Genomic DNA, 24,813 nt, shown 5'->3' on the forward strand with positions numbered 1-24,813 from the left:
TGGGTTAAATCCTGCTAGAAGTATAATAATGGATTTGAAATTCTTCTTGTTCATACAAGTTTTCAAAGCAAACACCTGATTGAAAGAGGATTACACACATACATACACATACACATACATATACACAAATGGCCTTGGCTCTTAAAGAAAGTGGGAGTGATACGATAGGGGGAAGAGAACAAGCAAGCATTTATAAAGCACCTATTGTGTGTCAGGAACTTGTGCTAAGCATTCTCACAGACATGTCATTTGATGTTAACAAATAATAACTAAGATGTATAAATGGCAAAAGTAGCTAGATAAATTTGGAACAATTTAAAAGAATTATTAAAATATTCAAAAATATAAATCACTTTAATGAAATGTTCTTCATGAACATTGCCATAAGTAATGAACTAGTTGTTTTTGCTCATTGAGGCTTTTTTTCTTGTAATATTTAATGTTCCACAATGAGATAATGTCCACAATTTATTGGCTAATGATTAACATTACACTGGTGAATGTCCAGTTTTGAGATTGTATGTTTTGTCCTTCACTTTTGTGTATATGTGATTCCATCAGTATAGGGAGCTCCAAGTGTGGAAATACTTTCTACTGATGAAATCAGCAACTTTTATATAATTTACAATTAAAAGAGTTGTCTAAAGAATTGAAAAGCTAGCACTTAGAATGAATCACTGGCAAGACTTGAAAGCAGGACTTCCTGGCTCCAAGGCCAGGCCTTTATCCATTATTCCAACCTGCCTCTCATCTTTCACTTAACAAACTAAAACTGTAGGATCATAAGATTATAGATTTAGAATTGGAATAGAACATATAGGTCTTCTAGTAACATCCTCATATTTTACATATGAGGAAACTGAGGCCAAGGGAATTTAACTTACTTGCTCAAGGTCACACAGGTAATAGTTGGCAAAGATGGAATTTGAACCCAGATCCTTGAACTCAGAATTTGGCAATATTTCATGCTGCCTCACTTCTCAGGTATTAGCCTGATAGACTAACTAAATGATGTTCAGGTTGAAATCACAATGTTCTAGAAATGACAGTATGAAAGTGGGACTTAGAATTCTAAGACTACCTAAAAGTTTTGTGCCATATACAAACACAGAATACATATATGATGTATGGTAACAGGATCAGGTGGAAATTAGAAACTCCATAATCCAGTCATACTCCCCCAAAGGTGCAGCTCCATTTACTGCAACCGCCCCCAAGCCTTCATTTGCTATTCTCTGAGTTGTACTGGATGCTTTGTTAGCTAAAGGTGCATGGCAGCAAGTAGGGCATCACTCTAATTCTGAGTGTTGCCACCTTATTCAGCTGAAACTTTTTAATACTCCAAAAGAGAGCTAGATAGGAAAATATTAGTAGTAACATTGTTTCCCTGATTGATAGTTTTAGTGCTTTATTATCTCTTGAGACAGGCTTGTGCAAGACAACTCAGGTGAGTCAGGGGCTGTATGAGACAGAAAATTTAAGACATGAGGGACTTAATTATCTTTATTTGGGGAGTGGGTTAAAGGGGCCTAGAATGGAGAGCACGTATCTGCCATATACATAGTTACAGAATAAGTACAAAGTTTAGACCTTCTGATTTAGTCTTTGGGATACTAACTTTCAACAACTCTCAAAATTTGATGGAGACATTTTTGAGTGTGTTTGGTTTTTACTAAATATTAGCCAGTTTAATAGTTTGGTATAATGTTCATTAGTCCACTATTGAACATTAACCATGATGTAGTGGGTTGCATATGGGAAGCATATAATAAATGTTTATTGAGTGAATACAGGAATAAATATTAGTATGCAATCATAGAGTGTAAAAACTATAAAGGATGCTAAATCAAACAAATATATCAACAAACATTTATTAAATACTTTCAGTACCATATGCTTTTGAGTTATTCTCCTAGGCAAGTAGGTGACACAGTGAATAGGACATTGGCTTGTATACATGAAGATCAGTTCAAATATGGCTTCAGTCACTTACTAATGGTATGACTATGGGCAAGTCAACTTCTGTCTGACTCAGTTTCCCTAACTGTAAAATGACAATAATAATAGCACCTAATTCCCAGGGCTGTTGTAAGTATCAAATGAGATAAAATATTAAAAAGTGCTTAGTATATTGTCTGGCATAAAATAGGTTCTAAATAAATGATTCTTCCTCTCTCTCTTCCTAACCAACTCTCCCTGGAAATCTGAGTTCCCCTAGCATCACTACCATAGTCCTCCTTACATTTCTTGGAGTATTCCAGAGGGGATGATGGGGTATCTTTTCTAATGCTTTAACTCATGAGTCACCACTATGACTATCAGTTGACATCAATTAATCAGCCATACTTTTTGAAAAGGATATTTAAGAACACATGGTAGAAAACATTTCCCTCAGAAGTCTATAACACATTCTCCCACATGGATATACAAAACCCAGGGTAAAGTGTATTCAAGTTTAAAGCACACAGGTGGCAAAAACATAACTGAAAATGCTTTTGTTGGAGCTCCCAAGCTATTTCCCTTAGGTACAATATAGCTTTTCTTCTGAGATCCTTGTAGAACCTCATCAGGTCTAATTTATTCTTAGTTCCTAATACAGATATTGCCTTCAGCTGTTCTAAAGATAGTGTTAGGAGATTGATAGAAACAACAAAACCCTTTGGATCTGGTGTCATTCTGATCTTCCCACTCACCCAATGAGAGGAGACTGGCACCAAAGTCAAGGCTGGTGTTCTCCTCCCCTTCCACTCCAATCTATTTCTTCTTAGGGATTTGGCTGAAATGTTCTTTTTTTCCACCTTATTTGCAACAAATAAAATTTTATTAACCACTTGCTTTGGTAGTAACATGGAATGCACATGGATCTCTTTTTAAAGGAACTTATCACTGCTACTGTGTAAAGAACAGTGATTTTAGAATCAAAGGACAAGGATTCAAATCCCATCTCTCCTACTTACAACACTTCTTTGGGCCCCAGTTTCTCAAGTATAAAATGAAAGAATTGTATTTAACAATCTCTAAGGTCCTTTTCAACTATGGACATATAATTTTCCAATACCAGTCAGGAAGAGATAATCTTTCTATTAGAATGTTACCTTTTCTTTTTTTTTCCCCACATAATGAATTGTACTTGGAAGGGATTTTTACTTCAATATCCTCATTTTACAGATGAGAAAACTAATGCATAATGGTATTACATATCTCCAATGTTATCCAACTAAGATTATGATATGAGTATTCTGATTCAGTATTCTGACTTCTAGTTCATGATCCTTCCACTACATCACATCATCTTCCTTAAATAAATTAAATGTTTAATTTTTTTCTGACTAAAACTTGGACAATTTATATAAATGTATGATGGCTTCAAATTAGAAGGCCAATAAAAATTATCTCTTTCAACTCTTGGCTTCATGATTTCCCATTAGCCTCATTATCTATGGATAGAAAATAAGTGAAAGATCTGACAAAATTAATGGATCACAAAACTCCAATCAGCACTACCTGGATGAACAAATTTAATTAAGTCATCAGGAAACAGAACTCTTCTTAGATAACATTATGAATATGGAAATGAAAATAGGATTGAACTGGGAAGAGATGTGTGGGGCCAATTATTATCCAAATCAATCTACTTGACACTCAACATTCATTTCCTGACTGTAGAAGATGTTCATGTAAGATCTAGCTGGCTAAAACTCATCTGATCATGTTCCTTTAACAGTTCATAGGGATGGAATATATCAGAGGTGATTGCATACAACTTTAGTTTTTGTTATTTAAATCATGTAAATAACTACCTCTGAGTAGAATCTGCATGCAATATTAACTTTTCAGAAAGTACCTTAGATGAGCATTTTCTTGTGTCAAGCTTAATGAAGGCAACATGGTATAGTGGCATTAATGGTTCTCACTGAGCTTCAGAACAAAACAGACCTGTGTCTAAGTCCCTATTTTAAGTATTTGCTAGCCCTATGACCCTGACCCATTTATGAACCACTTAACCATTTTGTTCCTTAGGTAACTCCCTAGGACTGCTCTATTAAATTATGGGGGATTTCTTTTGGTGATAGAGGGAATTCCCTGTGCTGACAAAATCACAACTTATCCACATATTCTCAGACTCAGTGATGCTGATGATAATCTTAGGACACCAAAGAAGTATCTATAGTAGCAGTGAGGTAAAATCTATTTCTAACACATTGAGATATAGCTAATGGGTAGAATAGAAAAAGTATGTAAAAGGTTTATTTCCCCCAAGGCCATTAAATAGACATTTAATGAATGGTTGTTAATTGAATGATTTACAAGTAAGGCAGTCCCTACTAGAAGGAACTCACATTCTAATCAGGAGCATAACACGTAAGGGAGGGTTCAGATGCATTGAAGATACTAAGTTCTGATAATCTTTACAGTTCATATAAAGAGTAGAGAAAAAAGGAAAGGTACCCTTAGGATGCACAGGCAGGTCAGATGACAATGCCCAAGGGTTGAGAAAGACAGACAGAAAAAAAAAGGAGAACCTGAATGACAACTGGAGAGATATGTGTCAATTAAAGTTAGGTAGTAACTTCAATGAAAAGAGATCAAGATTTGGAGAAAATTAAGTGAACAGAGAGGAGCAGTTTGGGTGTATATAAGGCTTAGAACAAATAATGTGTATAGGATAAGATAGGGTAAACAATGAAGGCACAGACAATAACAATAAGCAACTTGTTCCCTCTGTCTCTGAATCCAATTTTCTCACTGGTAAAATAAAGAAATTGAATTGGATAATCGCTAAGATTCTGTTCAACTCCATAATCTCAGATGATTCTGTACATAGGTAATAGAGGTAACAGTACTCCTAAATCCTTATCTCACTTTGAAGGAAAGCAGTTCTTGTCCAAGGTCCTGAGGGTCTTGACCTGGCATCTGAAGGTCAATTTATTCCTTGAGGATTATCTTAATTGAACCTCACCATTCCCTAGGATGAGAAAATAATCCTCTTTAATAAAGAGTTATGATACTATATTTGGATAGAGAATTTAAATATAATTTGGACTCAAATTTCTTCAATATTGTTCCATGATTCCCTCACATAACTCTTTAAAGACATTTTCCCAGTAACAAAAATCTGTAATGTATATAGAACTTTACAAAATGTCTATATTGAAACATACACACATATGTATGTGTTTATATATGCATATATACACATATATGTATCATATGTATATTAATTATGATCTTGGAAGGAAAACAAATTTTTTTTGCCAGCTGTAGTGATAAAGATCCTTACAATTCTCTGAAATTCTAAGTAACTTAACAGAATCACCAGATCTCAAAGATGGAAGTCAGTAAATATTTATTAAATACCTACTATCTGCCAGGCAATGTACTAAGCACCAGAGATACAAATAAAGGCAAAAAACAGTCCATGTCCTTATGGAATTCACAATCTAATGGGGGAGACCACAGAAAGCAAGTATGTACAAACAAGCTACATACAAGATAAATAGGAAATAATTAAGAGAGGGAGAAAGAGAGAGAGAGAGACTAATTATTTATGGGTAGGTAGGGCCAATACAATAAAAATGGCAAATTTACCCAAATTAATTTACATATTCAATGCCATCTCAATTAAATTACCAAAAGATAGTTTACTGAATTAGAAAAAACAATAGTAGAATTCATCTGGAAAAACAAAAAGTCAAGAAAACAATGAAAACAAACATGTAAAGGAAGGAGGTTTAGCAGTACCAGATATTAAACTGTATTATAAGGCAGTAATTATCAAAACTATCTGGTACTGGCTAAGAAATAGAAAAGTAAATCAATGGAATAGAGTAGACTTACAATTTACAATATTATTTCCAATAAACATAATAACCTTGTATTTGATAAGTGTCAAGATTTAAGATTTTGGGGTAAGAATTCATTATTTGGTAAAAAATTGTTGGGAAAACTAGAAAGCAGTATAGCAGAAACCGGGCAATATCTAACACCATTTACAAAGATAAGGTCAAAATGGACACATGACCTAGACATAAAGAGAGATTTTACAAGATAATTACAAGAATATGTAACATTACTTATCAGACTTATGGATAGGCAAACAATTTACAAATAAACAAAAGATAGAAAGCAAAGTTAAGTATAAAATGGATAATTTTGATTACATTAAATTAAAAAGGTTTTGTACAAAGAAAACAAATAGAGCCAAAATCAGAAAGAAAGCAGAAAATTGGGGGAAATTTTTATACACAATTTATCAGATAAAAGTCTCATCTCTAAAATATACAAAGAATTTTGTTAAATTTATAAGAATATGAGTCATTCCCCAACTGATAAATGGTCTTCCAATGGAGAAATCAAAACAATTTATAGTCATATGAACAAATGCTCTAAATCATTATTGATTAGAAAAATACAGATTAAAACAACCTTGAGATGTCGTCTTCTACCTACCAGATTGGCTAAAATGATAGAAGTGAAAGTGACAAATGTTGGAAGGGATGTGGAAAAATTGGGCACTAATTCATTGTTGGTGGAATTGTGAACTGATCCAACCATTTTGGAAATTAATCTGGAATTATGCCCAAAGAGTTATCAAATTACCTATACCCTTTGACCCAGCAATAGCACTACTTGGTTTGTTTCCAAAGATGATTAGGGAAAAAAGGAAAAGAAGCTATATAGTTCTAAAATGTTTATAGCAGCTCTTTGTGTTGGCAAAGAACTAGAAATTGCAGAGATGCCCATAGATTGTGGAATGGATGGACAAGTTGTGGTACATGATTGTGATGAATCCTACTGTGTTTTGATTAATGATGACCTCAGTAATTTAAAAAAAAATGGAGAGATTTGCACAAAGTAGTGAAGAACAAAATGAACAGAACCAGGAAAACATTGTATATGGCAACAGCAGTATTGTTTTAAGAACAACTGTGAGTGAGTAAGTTATTTTGTCTATTGTAAATACCAAAATTAACTAAAAAAGACATATGAAGAAAGATGCTACCTGCATCCAGAGAAAGAACTGACACATAGAATTATGTATAGAATAATTTTACATATCTATTTCTCTATTTGTATCTAATGGTCCCATCTCTAGGGCAGGGTAAAGGAAGGGAAGAAAAAAATAAACTTACATGATAATTTTGCTTTATATTTGAAAGGAATAGCAAATTGTACATAGTAGATTTGTAGTTTCATGTGCAATCATCTTTTTGTTTTATTATGTTATGGAAATGCTTGTTTTATTATATAAATTAAAAATAAAATAAATTAGAAGAAAAAAGAGGAAAAAGGGCATTATAATTAATAGAGATTGGAAAAGGCTGTAGAAGATGAGATTTTAGTTAAGATTTAAGGGAAGTCAGGGAAACAAGGAGGTGGAGTTGAGGAGGGAAAACATTCCAGAAATGGAGGAGAGCCAGAGAATATACCCAGAGCCTAAAGATGGGGTGTCTTGGTCATGGAACAGCAAGGAGGCTAGTGTCACTGGATCAAAAAAATATATTGGGGTGGAGGGTGTAAGATGTAAGAAGACTGGGAATTTGGTTTGGTTTAGATTATGAAGGAATTTGAACATCAAAAAGATTTCATATTTGACCCTGGAGGTAATGGAAGCCAACAGAGTTCATTAGGTATGAGAGGTGACACGGTCTGCATTTTAGAAAAATCACTTTGGTGGCTGAATGAAGGTTGGGCTAGAGTAAGGAAAGACTTGTAGCAGACCTACTAGAAGTCTATTAAAATAGTCCAGGCATGAAGTGGAACTGTCTACCAATGATGTTTGTCAATATGTGAAAAATATCTATTACCCATCTATTATTTATTGCAATTAGGTACTAGGTACCAGGAATTGTGCTAGACATTAAGGATATAAGGAAAACAATCTCTACACTCAATGAGCTTACATTCTATCTAAGGAGACAGCTTGATCATATACATATGTACATATGTATATACATAGAAGTGGTACGTGGTTTACATGAAATATAATTAGAGAAGGAGATTGCTAGCAAATGGTGAGAAAGAGGAAAGGCTTCACATAAAAGGTAGAGCTTGATCTATGTCTTAAAGGAAATAAAGGATTTTATGAGCAATAAGTAAGGAGGGAGAGCATTCCAGGAATGGTGAATGGCCCAGAGATGGGAGATTGACTATCATATGTGATTCCAGTTTAGCAGTTGATAGAAAATGGAGCCTGAAAGATCTGAGTTTAAATTCAGCTTCAGATACTTACTAGCTGTGTGAAATGGGGCAATTCATTTAAATTGTCTGCTTTCAGTTTCTGTAATATGGAAATAATAATAGCACCTACCTCTGGGGTTGTTGGGAGGATAAAATGAGATATTTGTAATGTGCTTTATTATCTTCATTTTTTTGCCATTGACTTATCAAACATTTCTAATGAAGTTAATGGCATCATCTTGGCTGGGTAGTTTAATGTAATATACTCAGGAATAGACTTAGGATGTTGAGTATACAGCAGCAGGAGTATTCTCCCCCCACCAAGTTTACCCCTCAGACCCTAAGAGTGAATTGTAACATTATGGCCATCCTATCTGAGAAACTCCCCGCCCCGCAGCTGTTATTCGAAAAATGTATATTCAGTTGAATGAACCAGCCTAGAAAAGAAATAGAAGAATAGAAGAATGAGGGCGGACTGACTCATCACATGCTACACACACACATATATGCACACAAATATTTGTATATACTTCTATGCATAGACATACATAATACACATATACATATATTTGTGTATATTATCTATATCATCTAAAAACCTATCAACATAGTTTTTCCCAGATAGATTTCTCTAGTGCAGGGACTACTGCTGGACATTTGCACATCCCTGTTCTAGTAAAGGACCTGGCACATAGTAAGTGCTTAATAAATGTTTGTTGATTGGTGGTTAAACACTATCTGCTTTTATGCTTCTCCATAGAGAGTTACTTCTCATGCTATTGGTGAAAGTAAATTATTAAATAGTTTTATGGCTTGCTCTATAAATCAGAATTGCTTTTAATCAAAGAAGATTATAATTAAGTTGTCGTTGAGGGAAAATAATTTCAGATTATCTTGGCTTTAAGACAAAAGTGTTTATAAAGTTTAAGGATTCTTTCCTTTTATCATATAAAGATTAGCATATGAATTATGTTGTTGGGAAATTTTCCTGCAGAAAATAGATGAAAGGGAATATTTACTCTTTTTCAGTGAGACATATAATAAGGGACCCAACACAGGTCCAACTGTGGTCTTGATTAACAGATGGGAGAAAGTACTCTTTTGCCACTCCAGAAGGAAGGGGTGGGTGATAGATAAAAGGACATACCTACCAAAACAAGCACATGCAATGTCCATCCCCACAGACCTTTGAAAATAGATTAGATGGTCACAAGTCTTAGAGAGAAGGTAGTGTAAAAAATCCCTTTATTTGGAAGCAAGAGAAGTGGGTTGAAATTAGTGGCTTTTGCTAATAGCTACATAGCCTTTGGCAAGTAATCAAATCCAACTGGATTTGTTTTCTCATCTGAAAAATGAGGTGACTAGACAAAGTAAGGCTTAAAGTCCTTTACAACTCTAATAATCTATGACCCTATGATAGGCATCCACCTAACCAGACAAAATAGACTCTTGAAGCTATATCTAGCTCCAAGATAGTGCTTTAAGTGAACAAAATACAGATAGCATATAAATTCTCTTCTTTCTATGTGGATCAAGTTTAACACCACCATCACCACCAATCTTCAATTGCTTATTTTCTTTTTTTGTGTTTTAGTGTATTTTATTTGCTTGTTAAATATTTCCCAATTATGTTTTAATAGTTTGTCTTTTTCAATTACATGTAAAAACAATTTTACATTTAGATTTTTTTTAGATTTTGAGTTCCAAATTTTCCTCCTCCCTCCCTAAGACAGCAAGCAATTTGATATAGGTTATACATGCACAATTACACAAAACATATTTCCCTATTAGTTCTGATGTGAAATAAGACACATAAAAAACTGAAAAATTGAAAATAGTATGCTTCAATCTGCATTCAGAATCCATCAATTCTTTCTCTGGAGATATTTTTCATCTTAAGTCCTTCAGAATTATCTTGGATCTTTGCATTGCTGAGAATAGCTGAGTCATTCACAGTTGTACATCATACAATATTACTGTTCCTGTGTGCAATGTTCTTCTGGTTCTGCACACTTCACTTAGTATCAGTTCATCTATTTTCCAGGTTTTTCCTGAAAAAAAAAATTTTCTTATTGTGCAAAAGTATTCAATGACAATCATATATCACAACTTGTTCAACCATTCCCCCACTGATGGGCATCCCCTCTGTTTCCAATTCTTTGCCACCACAAAAAGAGCTTCTATAAATATTTTTGTATGTATAGATCCTATTTCTTTTTTTTTAATCTCTTTGGTATATAGATCTAGTAGTAGTACTGCTTGGTCAAAGGGCATGCACAATTTTATAGTCCCATAGGCATAGTTCCAAATTGCTCTCCAGAATGGTTGGATCAGTTTACAATTCCACCAATAGTACATCAGTGTCAAAATTTCCCCACATCCCCTTCAATATTTTATTTTTCTGTCATGTTAACCAATCTGATAGGCAGTTACCTAGGAGATGTTTTAATTTTCATTTCTCTAATTAATAGTGATTTAGAACATTTTTCATGACTATAGATAACTTTAATTTCTTCATCTGAAAACTGCTTGTTCACATCCTTTGACTATTTACCAATTGAGAAATGACTTGCATTCTTATAAATTTCTCTATATAGTAGAGAAATAAGGCCTTTATCAGAGAAATTTTTGCTAATTCCCTCTTTCCCCAGTTTTCTGATTTCCTTCTAATCTTGACTGCATTGGTTTTGTTTGTGCAAATCCTTGTTAATTAATTGTAATCAAAATTTTTACTTTACATCCTGTAATGCTCTTTATCTTTTATTTGGTCCTAAATTCTTCCCTTATCATAGATCTGAAAGGTAATCCATTCCATTTCTCCCCTAATTTGCTTATGTTATCACCCTTCATATCTAAATTATATACCCATTTTACCTTATCTTGATGTTTAGTGTGAGATATTGTTCTATGCCTAGTTTCTGCCAAACTGCTTTTCAGTTTTCCTGGCAACTGTTGGCAAATAGTGAGTTCTTGCCCAAAAGCTTAGATTTTTGGGTTTATCAAATACTAGATTACTATGGTCACTTATGACTGTACACTGTATACCTAACCTATTCCACTGATTTACCATTCTATTTCTTAGTTGGTACCAAATTGTTTTGATGATTAGCACTTTACAATATAGTTTGAAATCTGGTATGGCTAAGCTGCCTTCCTTTACCTTTTTTTTTCATTCATTCTCTTGATATTCTTGACCTTTTGTTCTTCCAGAAGAATTTTGTTATTATTTTTTCTAGCTTTATAAAATAATTTTGGTAGTTTGATTGGTAAGGCACTGAATAAGTAAATTAATTTATGGAGAATTGTCATTTTTATTATATCACCTCAGCATACCCACAAGCACTTAATATTTCTCCACTTGTTCAGATATGATTTAATTAATGTGAAAAATGTTTTGTAATTGTGTTCAAATACTTATTGGATTTGTCTTAGCACTTATACTCCTCTCCAGTCTGCAGTTATTTTAAATGGAATTTATCTTTCTGTTTCTCACTGTTGGACTTTGTTGGTAATATATGATATGCCGATGATTTATGTGGGTTTATTTTATATCCTGCTACTTTTCTAAAGTTGTTCGTTATTTTAGCATTTCAAGTGACTGCTGCCAATCCAGTCACCCTCAAGGCATGCTGCTTGCTAGCCAGTGTTGCTGGCTTGCTGGATGTGTTCTGCTGCTGGCTTGTTGGGTTGCCTGTGTTGGACTGCACTCCTCTCTCACCTCAGTGAGGCAGACCTTTCTTGTTGACTTTCTAAGTTGTCTTGGACTGAAAAAGTGTTTCACTTTGTCCTTTTGTTATTTCTGCTGCTCATGAATTTGTTTTGAGGCATTATTTTGAAGTTGTTTGGGGGGAAATTTTTATCCCTCCCTGATTGCTTATTTTCAAAGTGATTACAAACCAACTCCATTTTAAAATTTTATGCAGTGTCAATGTCAAACTGTGGGCCTGTAGTTTCCATATTTACCTTTTTGAAAACATAGATAATACTATTGTTCAGTTTTCTGGTAAATCTCTCATTATTTATGATTGCTCAAAGCTTATTGAAAATAATTCCACTAAGTGACTTGAATAATGAAGATCCTACCATAAAAAATTAGAAGAGGGGCAGATCATATATCTTTCATAGCTATTGGTAGAATATGAATACTTAACCAAACCAAAGTTAAAAGTAATTAGAAAAGATTAAATAATTTTTATTCCATGAAATTGGGAAACTTCTCCATAAAATTTGTGTAAAGGATAAAAATAATGAATAATAAAAGAATAGAGGATTTATATAAAAGTAAGTATTGAAGATGTCAACTAAGAAAAAAATTGCATCAAATTTCTTGGATTCTCTGTGCTTGTTTCCTTATCCATGAAATGGTCATAATAAATAGCACCTAATTTCCAGGGTTGTTGCTAGGATAAAATGACACTGTATTTGTAAAATATTTTGCATATCTTAAAACACTGTATAAGTGCCACCTATCATTATTATTAATTATTATCATGCAATTGAGAAAAATAAAATATTCAAATGGAAAAAAAATTTTTTAGCATCATTTATTGTGGTAAAAATGATGGAAACAATTTAGATGCCCATCATTTGGGAAATAGCTAATCAAATCATGGAATGTGACCCTGATGGAATATTATGGTGCTATGAAAAATTATGAATATGACATAATAGAGAAGTAAACTTTTTGAACCAATACAGAGTGAAGTAAATGGAGCTAAGGAAAGAATATACACAATGACAACTACCATGTATATAGAAGGAACAAACATAAAACTGTGAAAAGAAAATATTACAAAATTACAAAGAACAACCATGACTCCAAAGAAGGGATATGAGAAGACAAATCTTCCAACTATTTTGCAAAGGTGGCAAGCTCACAGATATAAAACACAATATTTATTTTCAGATTTTTTTGGATGTATTGTTTGATTCTGCTGATTTTTTTCCCTTTTTTTCTTTATTTCTTTTAAAATGTTCTTTGTTACATGAAATGGCTCTCTAAGTGTAAGAAGGAGGATAGAGAAATTTTGGCAATGTAAATATATGAATAAAACATTTTTAAAATAAGCCAATTCTACAATCTCCTTGACAAATTAATTCAAAACACTGGGTATTCATTCAATTCAATTAAACTAGCATTTACTCAGTGCTTGCCATGGACCAACTGCCTTTTGGACATTTCACTTTAGATGTACTAGTCATCTTAAACTTAACATGTCTAAGACAGAGCTCATCTTCCTTCCTCCCTCCACATACCTTCTCCTTTTTCCATCTTTCCTATTACCGTTGAGGGCACCACCATTATCGCAGGCTTCTAAGTTTTCAACTTTGGTGTCATTTGTACTCCTCACCTTCACTCATACTCCCTATCTAATCTATTGTCAAATCTAGTCATTTCTACCTTCACTACATCTCACCTATAAGTTCTCTTCTGCATACATAGACCTGAAATCCTGGTACAAGCTCTCCTGTCCTCACACCTTGACTATTGCTAAAGTCTTCTAACTGATCTCAGTCAATCCTCTGCTCAGAACCCAAAGTTACTACCCGCCCCCCCCGCCCGCCAAGAAATTCCAATGGTTCTCTATTACTTCAGGATCATTTGGGACCATTTGTTATTGTTCTTTATAACTTGTCCCCCTCTCATCTTCCTGCCTCCTTATACTTATTCCCCTCCACATACTTTGCTATTCAATAACACAAACTTTCTTATTGTGCCTCAGATAAAACACTTTATTTCCCAACTCGATATCTTTTCACTGGCTCTCTCCTATACCTAGAATGCTCTCCCTCCTCACCTCTACGTTCTGATTTGCCTGGCTTCCTTTAAGTCTCAGTTCAAATTCTACCTTCTGTAAAAGATCTTTTCTGGTTCCACTTGACTGCTAGTGCCTTCCTGTCAAGGTTATCTTCCATTTTTTCGGTATCAATCTTGTACGTACATAGTTATTTGCATGTTGTCTCCCCCAGCTCCTTCTTGACAGACTATTTATCTTTCTTTGTATCATCAACACAGCACAGTGTGTGGTGCATAGTAAGTGTTTAATAAATGATTTCTAGCTAACTGTTAGATTGACAGGTAATCTGGGGGATAGAGGGCTCACTCCTGGGAAGATCAAGAAAGACTGTTTATAGATTGAGCCTTGAAAGCAGATAGGTATTTAAGAGAAGTGGCTGAGGAAGAGCACCATAGACATGTGCAAAGACACATAAGGGATGATGCCATGTTTGGAAACAACAAGTAAGGTAATTTGACTGAAAAACTGTGTGTGTGTTTGGGGAGTGGGGGATGAGAAAGTTGTAATGAGATATTAATGGAAACAGAGCTTGGACCTAGATTTTTAGGGCTAATGCCAAATGTACTTTATCCCTGAGATAATAAGAAGTCACTGCAGCTTTTAGAATGGAGCAATCACATGGTCAGACCTATGCTTTAGGAATATCAGTTTGAGGACTGTGTAGATGATGGTTTGTAGAGTCAGAGAGATTGGAGGTACAGAGGTCAATTGGATGGCTATTGTATTAGATTAAGCAAGAAGTGGTGAGGACCTAAACTTGGGTGGTGGCTGTGTGAGCAGAGAGGAGACAGATAAAAGAGAGAGTTTGAAGGCAAAAGAAAGCATTTGCATAGCACTTTAATATTGATAGAGTGCTACATATATGTCTATATACATATATGTACGTATGGGGTGTGTGGGGTGTTCAGGGAGGACTAGCACCTCTGAGGTGAGAACTTGCTGAGCCCTTTTCAGGGCTGCTTATCCACCTTTGGTAGCCACTTGATTCACCCAACTCTCATCTATAGTTCTAAGAAGTTGTAGCATGTACAGTAGCTACACCTCAGCAAAACTGTTTCAGCAGATGGGCTAAACTAGACTGAGGGTAACAGACAGGCCTCAAAACTGTTGGTGGGTTAGTGGGTTGTCTACCCCAAGCATATGAAAATTTTCCCCAGTGGAATGGGCAAATGAGAACAATTTGTTCCATGTTCAGCCATGAAGGTGGCTGAAGGAGGTGCTGTGGGGCTCCTAGAGCTTGGTCAGATACAAAGATACAAGGTCATCACTGTAACCTAGGCCATTGCTAGTCCTGACTTTTGTCTTAGCAGTGGACTTTGCTGCCAGACAGAGAAATGAAGCTGGAAGGAAGACAGAGAGTGAGGCTGAAGACTCTGTGTAACTCTGCCTCACTTAAATACAATTCACATGCAAGTCAAGACATCACCTGTGATGTCACTGGTCCTCTTCGAAATTGAAAGACAAACCACAACAGCAATGTATATATGTATGTGCATTTGCATGTGTATATTTTATACATATGTACATGAACATATCTATAAGTATATATCTCTATCTTTCCATCATCTACCTATATACATATACTCATTTGATCCTCACAACAAACTGGTGTGATAGGTTCTATTATTTCATAGATGAGGGAAGGGGAAGGGAATGGCTATTTATTAAGCACCTACTATGTGCCAGGCACTGTGCTAAGTGATTTACAACAAGCCTGGAAGGTAGGGACTGTTATTATTCCCATTTTGCTGTTGAGAAAATTGAGGCAGACAGTGGTTGTGACTTGCCAAGTGTCACACAACTAGTAAGTGTTTGAGGTTGGATTTCAATTTAGGTCTTCCTTACTCCAGGCTCAGCATTCTATCCACTGCAGAACCTAGATGCCTGTGGATGAGAAAATTATCACTGAAAGAAATTAAGTGACTTGCTCAGGGTCAAGTGTCTGAGGCAAAATTCAAACTCAGGTCTTCCCGACTCTAAGTCTTTCATGCTACTTAACTATACCTCCTAGTCACCTCTTGAATCAATAAGACTTGGAAACTGACTGGATTTGGGATGGAGTTAAGCCAGGAATTATTATACTCTTGATATCTTGATCACTCCACTATCCTGAATTCTGAAATCTGTCCACCTGACCATAATCTCCTAGCCCTTTATCTGTCCCTGAACCTCATCCTTTCTAAAAATATTTCCTTTGTTTTCATTTTATGCTTACGTATTTGTGTTCATGTTGTTTCTCCCATGTTCCTTGAAGGCAGACTATCTTGTTTTTAACCTGTTAACCCCAGTACCTAAAATAGTGTCATACACTGACACGATTCTAAAAAAAAAAAATTCTTCTTGATTGAACAAATGTTCATTTTTCAGTCTGAGAAGTAGGAAAAGTTTAGATTTCCTCCCCTACTCCTTCTTCAATTGTCTCCATCTTTACAGATCCTTCCTCTGGTCATTGGCATGGCTACTTCTTTCCTTTGGACCCTGGCTACCCATTGTCCCTATCAGGTCATTGGGGTATAGGAAGCTGATAACCTCGGGAAGCTAGAGCGTTTGAGGGGGCATTGCCTTGATATTAGAGTCACTAAGTACAACAATAGGTGTTGGAACAAGAAGACCACAGTCAAGGTACTAATTTATTTGAGACAGAAGCGAGGTTTACATGAGGGCCAGTAGATAACTGCTCAAGAACCTAGAAAGGATGATATATCTTGGTTTAGTGAACATTCAGGAAGAAAGATTTATCAACATTAGAGGCAGGGAGAGTGTCCAAAAGTGGCAGAGAGGAGGAATGTGTGTACCTACTTCTCCAGGCCCGGTGTTTCTGAATTCAAGAGAAAAAGTACACCCAATATTGGCAAGGGATATAATGATTTATTAGGGTAGCCCAAAACAAGCATTTATTGAGCATTTAGTATGTGCAAATTATTGTGCTAGGTGTTGAGGATAAACTTTCTCAGACTAATGACTTTAGAAATATGTCTGTCCCCCACTACTACTTCATATAGGCTATAATCTGTGTGCCTGTTTTTCTTTCTCATTTAACGTACTCCATCTCCTGTACATTATCTTTTACTTGCTTAAGATTTATGGCTGTCTGGTTAATTACTAGGGACAGTGGAGTACATGATCCTCATTCTGAAAAACCTCTGAAAATGGGGCCAATCATGTAGCTACAATATTATATCACATCAAAGCCCACCCACCTCCACCACAGCTGTGTGCTGTGTAAATTGTATTCATTTAAATTAAATATCTCAATAAAGCATTCTCTTTATCATTGTATTTTCCCCTTAAACTGTTCATGCTTGCTATAAACAAGAATACAATTCTATAAGGACTATCTCTTGAAATCAAGTGAGGACACATAGCTCCCATTTTTTTTTCTTGGAAGTGTTCACCTGAGCTCTGACACTATCCAATTTAATGCCATTATTTATGTATTTGTACCTGTTCCCAGAGCCTGCAGGTTACAGATTTCATTTTTACCAAAGTTGGAAATGAATGGGAAAAAAATAAAGGATGCTCCTCTACATACAATCAAACAACTTCAAATCTACTTTGGGACCAATACAGTCTCCCTACTCTCCTGCCAAACTCATAAGATGAAGGAAAAATAGCAGGACTAAGGAACAACTGTTTTTATTTCCAGGCAATTTAAACTTCTTGGGTCCAAAGGAGCAAAATCATTTACTTGTTTGTGATGTGACTTTAAGCTCCTGATGGTAAAGGTGGTAAACAGCACAAATAAGTCTTAAGTGCAGACAGCTTTGTGAGAGCCAGAACCTGTTCCCCTTTTCTTTTTCTTGAACTCTGGGACTAATATTTGGGTAGACAGGCAGAAGCCCAGTGGGAGATTGAGTGCCAAGAGGACTGGAGGCAATTTACCATTCAGAAACCTCTTCCAATAGGCTTCACTAAGTGAACTATGGATAGAGGGAGGGGTATTTAGGCATCCAAGGAAACCATGAAGCACAGACAAAAGAGGCAAATTGAATTGGGAGTCGTTCAAGTCAAAATCAGATGAGAATGCACAAAAATTTTGTAAATGGATAAAATTCCTCCCTTCAGCTAAATGGTAAGGCTTACCTTCTGGTTTCATTTACTGCTATATTTACCGAAAGTGGTTTCCTGTTATGAAAAAGCTGTTTTCTTTTCCCTTTCAGGGAAATTTGCAAAATGTAAACTGTTAGATATCTGTAGTCTATCTCAGAAGGCACAGCTGGGGAAAATAAGGATATTCAAGCCCTGACATGATTTGGGTCCAATTCAAGGTTTTACTCTTGGCCTTATTATGCATGAACCAAGGAGAACCTGCTGAGTGTCCAGTCATTGCCCTTGGCTTATATTTTGGGGACTGGCAGGCCAAAACTTTTTAAAGGAAAAAACAGTTCATTCTTGAATAATTATAAGAGGTCATATTTTATTTTCAAATATATCATTTGAAATGTATACAGATAACTACATATTTTCCCAAATGCAACATTTTATAACTCAGAAAAGTTTAATAACATAACTCTTAATAACATTAATGCATTTACAAAAATACATTAATGTATAATATTAATAGATTTATAAAAATTACAGTGTTATCACTTTTTTCATATAATTGTTGTTATGAACAAAAGTTATCTGAAACTAAGATATGCTTTATATTACACCTGCAAATTCATGAGTCTCTTCTCTACAAACATAACTTTTCAGTTTACAATTCTACCTAATTATTAAAATATCTCTTAAAGAATACTTTCATTTTGGGGGGCTTTTTCAAGTGTGATAAAAGACTAAGTATATATGTATACATAAATGCTCATGTGAAAATACAAAAAAATGAATATTTCCTCTGTAAATCAAGCTTGGCAGCTGGTACTTGGCAGCCATAGAAGACAAATCAAATTATTCTTGTAAATTATAATTAGTAACTGACCCCAAAGCAACCTCTGGTACGATTGACTAAAAAGTTAATGGGAAAAAATACTTGCAATTATATTTTCTGATTACCTGCAGACAGATAATAGAATTTTCAGTTGATAGTGGCCTCATGTACATCTATTGACTTAGCTTTCTGACTGTTGCAGTACCCTGGACCATCTGTACTGTGTAACAAATTAGGGTCCTGTCTGTCCTTTAGGCCCAGAAGTATAAGGGCTAAGGAAAGAGACTATTCAAAATAGTGCTGCACTTACAAGGAAAGTTGGGAAAGGTTCTCTGACCTATTGCCTGTCTTTCACAGTTAAAGTTCTTTCCTGGGGGAGATAGTCTTGAATTCCACAAGTAAAGAGAGGATAGGGCTTAAATTGTCAATATCTCTGGGAAAGGTGACACATTGACTTAAATTTATGCTAATGGATTAATCGACTCCTGTTAGATCTTTTCCTGAGAACAGATTCTGATAGGGAAAATGGGTAGCCAGGGTCCAAAGGAGAGAAGTAGCCATGCCAATGACTGGAGGAAGGATCTGTAAAGATGGAGGCAATTGAAGAAGGAGTGGGGGAAGAATCTAAACTTTTCCTACTTCTCAGACTGAAAGATGAACATTCGTTCAATCAAGAAGAAGTTTTTTTTTTTAGAATAGTGTCAATGTATGGCACTATTTTAGGTACTGGGGATAACAGGTTAAAAACAAGATAGTCTGCCCTCAGGTAACAGGGGAGAAGCAACATGAACACAAATAAGTAAGCATAAAATGAAAACAAAGGAAATCCATCTATTCCACTTCAAAAAATCAACAAATTAAATAAACATTTATTAAGTACCAGATCTATACAGAGCTCAATACTAGGTGCTGTAGGAGATGGCTTCTGTTTTGAGGAAATTGTTGTTTAGTATGAAGATACGAAATATACATAAATAATACTTTGATAAAGCTGGTATCATATCAGAGAATGCCCTCTTACTGGTACAGATCATAACCCAAACATACTACCTTCATCTATGAAATTCTTATACATTGGCTCCTATAAATCTTAAGTTGCAGAGCTATGTAATATAATAGAATCTTTCTCTTAGATTGAAAATATATGTGGATTAACACAGCATTCAAGGTGTCCCTTTTGAGGCCTATAATTATCTCTATATAGCTGGTCTACCTTCTTTTTTTTCTCATTATACATTTCATTGATGAAATTTGTGACCTTTCTTCTTGAGCTCCAGTTGTCACTGATGATATGCAGAAGCCTATTTGAACCCATCATCTATCTATTATTTTTAATTTGATTTTTTGGGATCATGATGTCTTGTGATTCATGGTCATAATAGTATTAGTAGATGAATATTAGCATTAAAGATAAATATTTTTACATATAAGGAAGATTTTAGGATCAAAGAATGTAAGATCTTTGGTGGCAAGAGTCGTCTATTTTTCTATTGTATCCCTAACACCTAGCACATTCCTTTGAACACAGTAATGTTTGTTAAATTGCGTTGTTTAATTAAACTGAGAAAGGTACAGAATTACTCAAATGCACGCCAGGCTGCTTCTTCCCCTCCGCATTCAATTCTGGGCCCAAATCATTATTGGTTTGAAGTGCCTATCCAAGATATATGTATTGATGGTCTATATTAACTCAGGTGGCTACCCATCAATTGCATGTCATTATCTTGGTGAAATGTATTTTTTATACTATTTTTAAGAACTATTACACGTCTCTTTTAGGAAGTTGTAGATTTTAATGAGAAAGATTTTGATATCCTTGGATGTGATACAATAAGAACAATGTCTATAAACTTGTTCGCAAAGGATTTCCTCAACTTCCATTTGGAACCCCTCTTCCATTTGGAATTCTTACTGTGCATTCTCAAGGATAGCAATAAAATTATGGCTGCATTTATCTTCCCATTTTATTCCTGATTTGACGTTGCTAATCAAAGCATCATTGAACAAATTTATCTCCATGGGGACACTGGTCAAAAAGTTGTATATAATCTGAATATATGAATGGGGGGCACCAAGTTGGAAGAGTCTTTTAGGTGGCAGTTTGATCTATAAAGTCAAATTCTACTTTTTGATAAAAAAGTAAATAGTGATGCCTTGTATTCTCTGAACTCTTTATTCTACTTTTTGTCTGTAATCTACAATAGAAAATAATCTGTGAAAGAGTATGCTTGTTCTAATCTCATATTTTCATTAAGGCCATCTATGCATAAACTATTCTCATCAGTATTTTACACAGATGAGGTTGTAGTCACCTCAAAAAAAGAAACTACATCACATATATTTTTTCCATTCTTTTTATATTTTCTTTTTGAAATATCTTAGAAATTGATTCCTGCATGTCATTAAAATTGTGTTGCTTCCCACACTGACTTTTCCATTTATGTGGACAAATCTAACAGTCACTGTTCCTGATTTCACCATCCTTGCAGTGTCTCAGATTCATAAGTTTAGCATTATACTGGGCTCCTCATTCTCCCTCATCATATATATCTAATCAGTTACCAAATCCTGCCATTTCTACCATTATAGTACCTTTCTTATCTGACTCCTTTTTCCCACCTTAGTTCAAGCCCTCATCACCTTTCACCTAGATTATTTCAACACCCTTTCAATTGACCTTCCTAATTCATCTCTCACTATTGTAGTACATTCTATACACAGCTGCCAAAGTAATTTTGTTAAGTGTAGATCTGACCCTATGACTTCTCTGTTCAAACAATTTCAGTGGATTCCTATTGCCTCTAGGATCAAATATAAACTCCTTTGTTTAGGTTTTAAAATTTTAACCAACCTGGCCCCAACCTGTATTCTTAGACTCATTGGACAATACTCCCCTCACTCACTCTCACTCTGCAAACCAGATCACTCTGATCTTCCCAATTGGCAGTCCATCTCCCAATTCCAGTGACCATATCTCGTATCTGAAATGTATACTGTCCTTACCTCTGCTTCAGAGTTTCTTTCATTAAGATGTAGCTTAGTCATCTTCTGCATAAAGCCTTTCTTAATCCCCCCTGAAATGATAGTGCCTTCCCTCCCAAACTACTTTGTGCACAACTACTTTGTATATATTTCTATTTATTAACTTTATATTCATGCTAAATATATATTTTTATATAATTGCCTCACTCTTTAGAATGTAAATTTCTTTTGAATAGAGATTGTTTAATGCTTTGAACTTGTTTCCTCAGCATCTAGCATGTAGTAGTTGCATACATAGTGATTGATTTTACACCATTTCCATTTCCTTGTATAAACATATCAGGTACTAGAATGTTAAAGTCACACACACACATACACACACACACACACACACACACACAGAAGGGATCTCCGCATACGTCTAGACCAATCCTTACTCTAAGGAATGTCTGCTGTAACATACATGATAGGTAGTCATCTAGCCTCAGCATGAGAACCACTAAAGAGGGAGAACTACTGCCTCTCAAAGTGATTTGCTTGAATTGTTCTAATTATTAAGAAGTTAGTCCTTAAACCAAAGATTAAATACTTTGCCGCTTCCAAACATTCTATCCTCTGGGGTCAAATAGAACAAATCAAATCTCTTTTCTGTATGATGGCTCTTCAGATATTTAAATAGAGCTATCATATCCTCCCTGAGTCTTCTGTTCTCTAGGCTAAACATCTCTAGCTCTTTTAACTAATCTTCATATGAGTTTGTAAGTAAATATATAAGTAAATAAGTGAATATGTACATATATTGAGATACAGGTTCTAAAATGTCTGATAGTGGCAAATTATCCAAAAAAGTTTAGAGACCCCTCTTGGGATATTTCCCTTGTAGAATTTTAATCTAAGATATCCTATATATCTCTATCCTGAACCATTTGAAATCTTCCTTCCCCAAATTTATGGTACATAACAGATTGTGCTCAAATTTCTTTTCCTTTATTATAAGTCTAAGTGGGAATTGACTCTTACTGTAGGCTTCCCAACATTTCTATCCCAGCAACCAGTTCCTCCTTGTTAATAAGAATCAGATTTACCTTTTGAAGGATGGTTTTATAGTTAAGGAAATCAAGAATGTATTAGTGGCTTTACTTTTAGAGCAGAAAACTGCAGAAAATGCTGGATAATTGAAGTCTCCCATCATTACTACATCATCTACTTTTTTTCAAAGCTTATGATTTGTTGCCCAAATTCTTTATCCACTTCCTTCTTTCTGTCCATGTAGTCTATATATATCATATTCAATGACAAAACCATTGCTTTTTCTCCTATTGACCTTCACCCAAATGCTCTCTACCTTTATCTTTTCCCTGATTCCTGATTTTTCATATGAATATGCATTCTTATTATGCAATAATATTCTCCTTTGACCTGTCCCTGTTTCTCTTGAATAAGGCATAGTCACTCAGTGTCATGCTCCTGTCATGGATTTCATACCAACAAATCTCTGTGATACTTGGGCAGTCAAATTCTCCTAATTACATTAGGAAATCTAATTCCTCTTGCTTGTTGTTTAAACTTTGGGCACTTGTGTATGTATTTGATACCATGGGTTTTACTACTGGCTTTATTCTTGGGTTTTGGCTATTGTGAACTTATGGGTTCAGTACTTTCTTTCACAGAAGCTACTCACTATGATATTTACTTTGGGGAATATACTTAAACAATCTTCTCCTTTCCCCTCATCTTTTTTTTTTAAATGCTTTTGAATAGATTTGCAAGACTCAAGAAAAATACATTCTTACCAGTCTTTGTTAGGTGTACTCCATCTCTAGGCAGGAATCTGACATCTTTATTTTGTAAGCCATAGTCTGGAAGTTCAAATTCCATTTTCATACATTATCTTCTTAGAGAACTGTTCACTTTACAAAACCATTTTCTCTTCTTTATTCTTTGCCTTCCATGGCTGGGGATGGAGGTATGGGGGAGAGACACACAGAGAAAAATATATTGTTTTCAATTCCTTCCCCAAAGTTTTTAACAATCTTTGGTAATCTTTTTAGGGTCCTTTTGGCAGGGAAGAGTTTTACCCTATTTTGGTAGGTCTTGGGAAAGTTCTTTCATATCCTGGTATCTGCTTTGAGAAGACAACCAGAATCTCCAATGTTGTAACCGGTTGGACAGATATTTAAATCAGTATCCCCAAGAAGGGAATCAAACCTACTCTTCTTTTCTTCTGACCTGTACCAGAAAATTTCTTACCTGATAGCTTTTGTGGCTCTACTGTATTATTCTTTGGGGGATAAGTAGCTGTTTCTTTCTCAGAGCATATAGTACCTCCTTTTTTGTAAAAGTTTGGAGGTCTAAGTGTACAAATGCTCTTTTCCCTTTTCACATGTATAGCACTCTTCCATCCTTCAGCCTCCTGAGAAGTTTCAAGTTTCCCTTTTTCCACTTTGCATCTCTTTCATTTTAATTGAATACTCATTTCTATATGCTTTAGGAACATTTCATTGCTCCTAAAAGCTATGTGGCACAGTTGATAGAGCACTGAACCTGGAGTCACAAAGATCTGAGTTTAAGTCCAACCTCAGATACTTGCTAGCTGTGCATCCCTGGGCAAATCACTTAGTCTCTGTCTACCTCAATTTCTTCAGTTCTAAAATGGAGTTAATCACAGCACCTACTCCCCAGGGCTGTTGTGAGGATCAAATAAGCTAATTTTTTTTTTTTTTTGGTTAGGCAAGGGGGTCAAGTGACTTGTCCAGGATCTCACAGCTAGCAAGTGGCAAGCGTCTGAGGTGGGATTTGAATTCAGGTCCTCCTGATTCCAGGGTCAGTACTCTACCATTGTGCCACTTAGCTGCCCCAAATAAGCTAATATTTATAAAATGTTGCAGGGCACATAGTAGGTGCTTAATAAATGATTGTTCCTTCCTTCTTGGAATGTGAGGAGGCATTGCTAATAGTGCCTTTAACTTCTCCTTCTGAAGG

The sequence above is a fragment of the Vombatus ursinus genome, unplaced genomic scaffold (genome assembly GCF_900497805.2).
Source record: "Vombatus ursinus unplaced genomic scaffold, bare-nosed wombat genome assembly UNPS02014805.1, whole genome shotgun sequence".
In the NCBI taxonomy this organism is placed as follows: Eukaryota; Metazoa; Chordata; class Mammalia; order Diprotodontia; family Vombatidae; genus Vombatus; species Vombatus ursinus.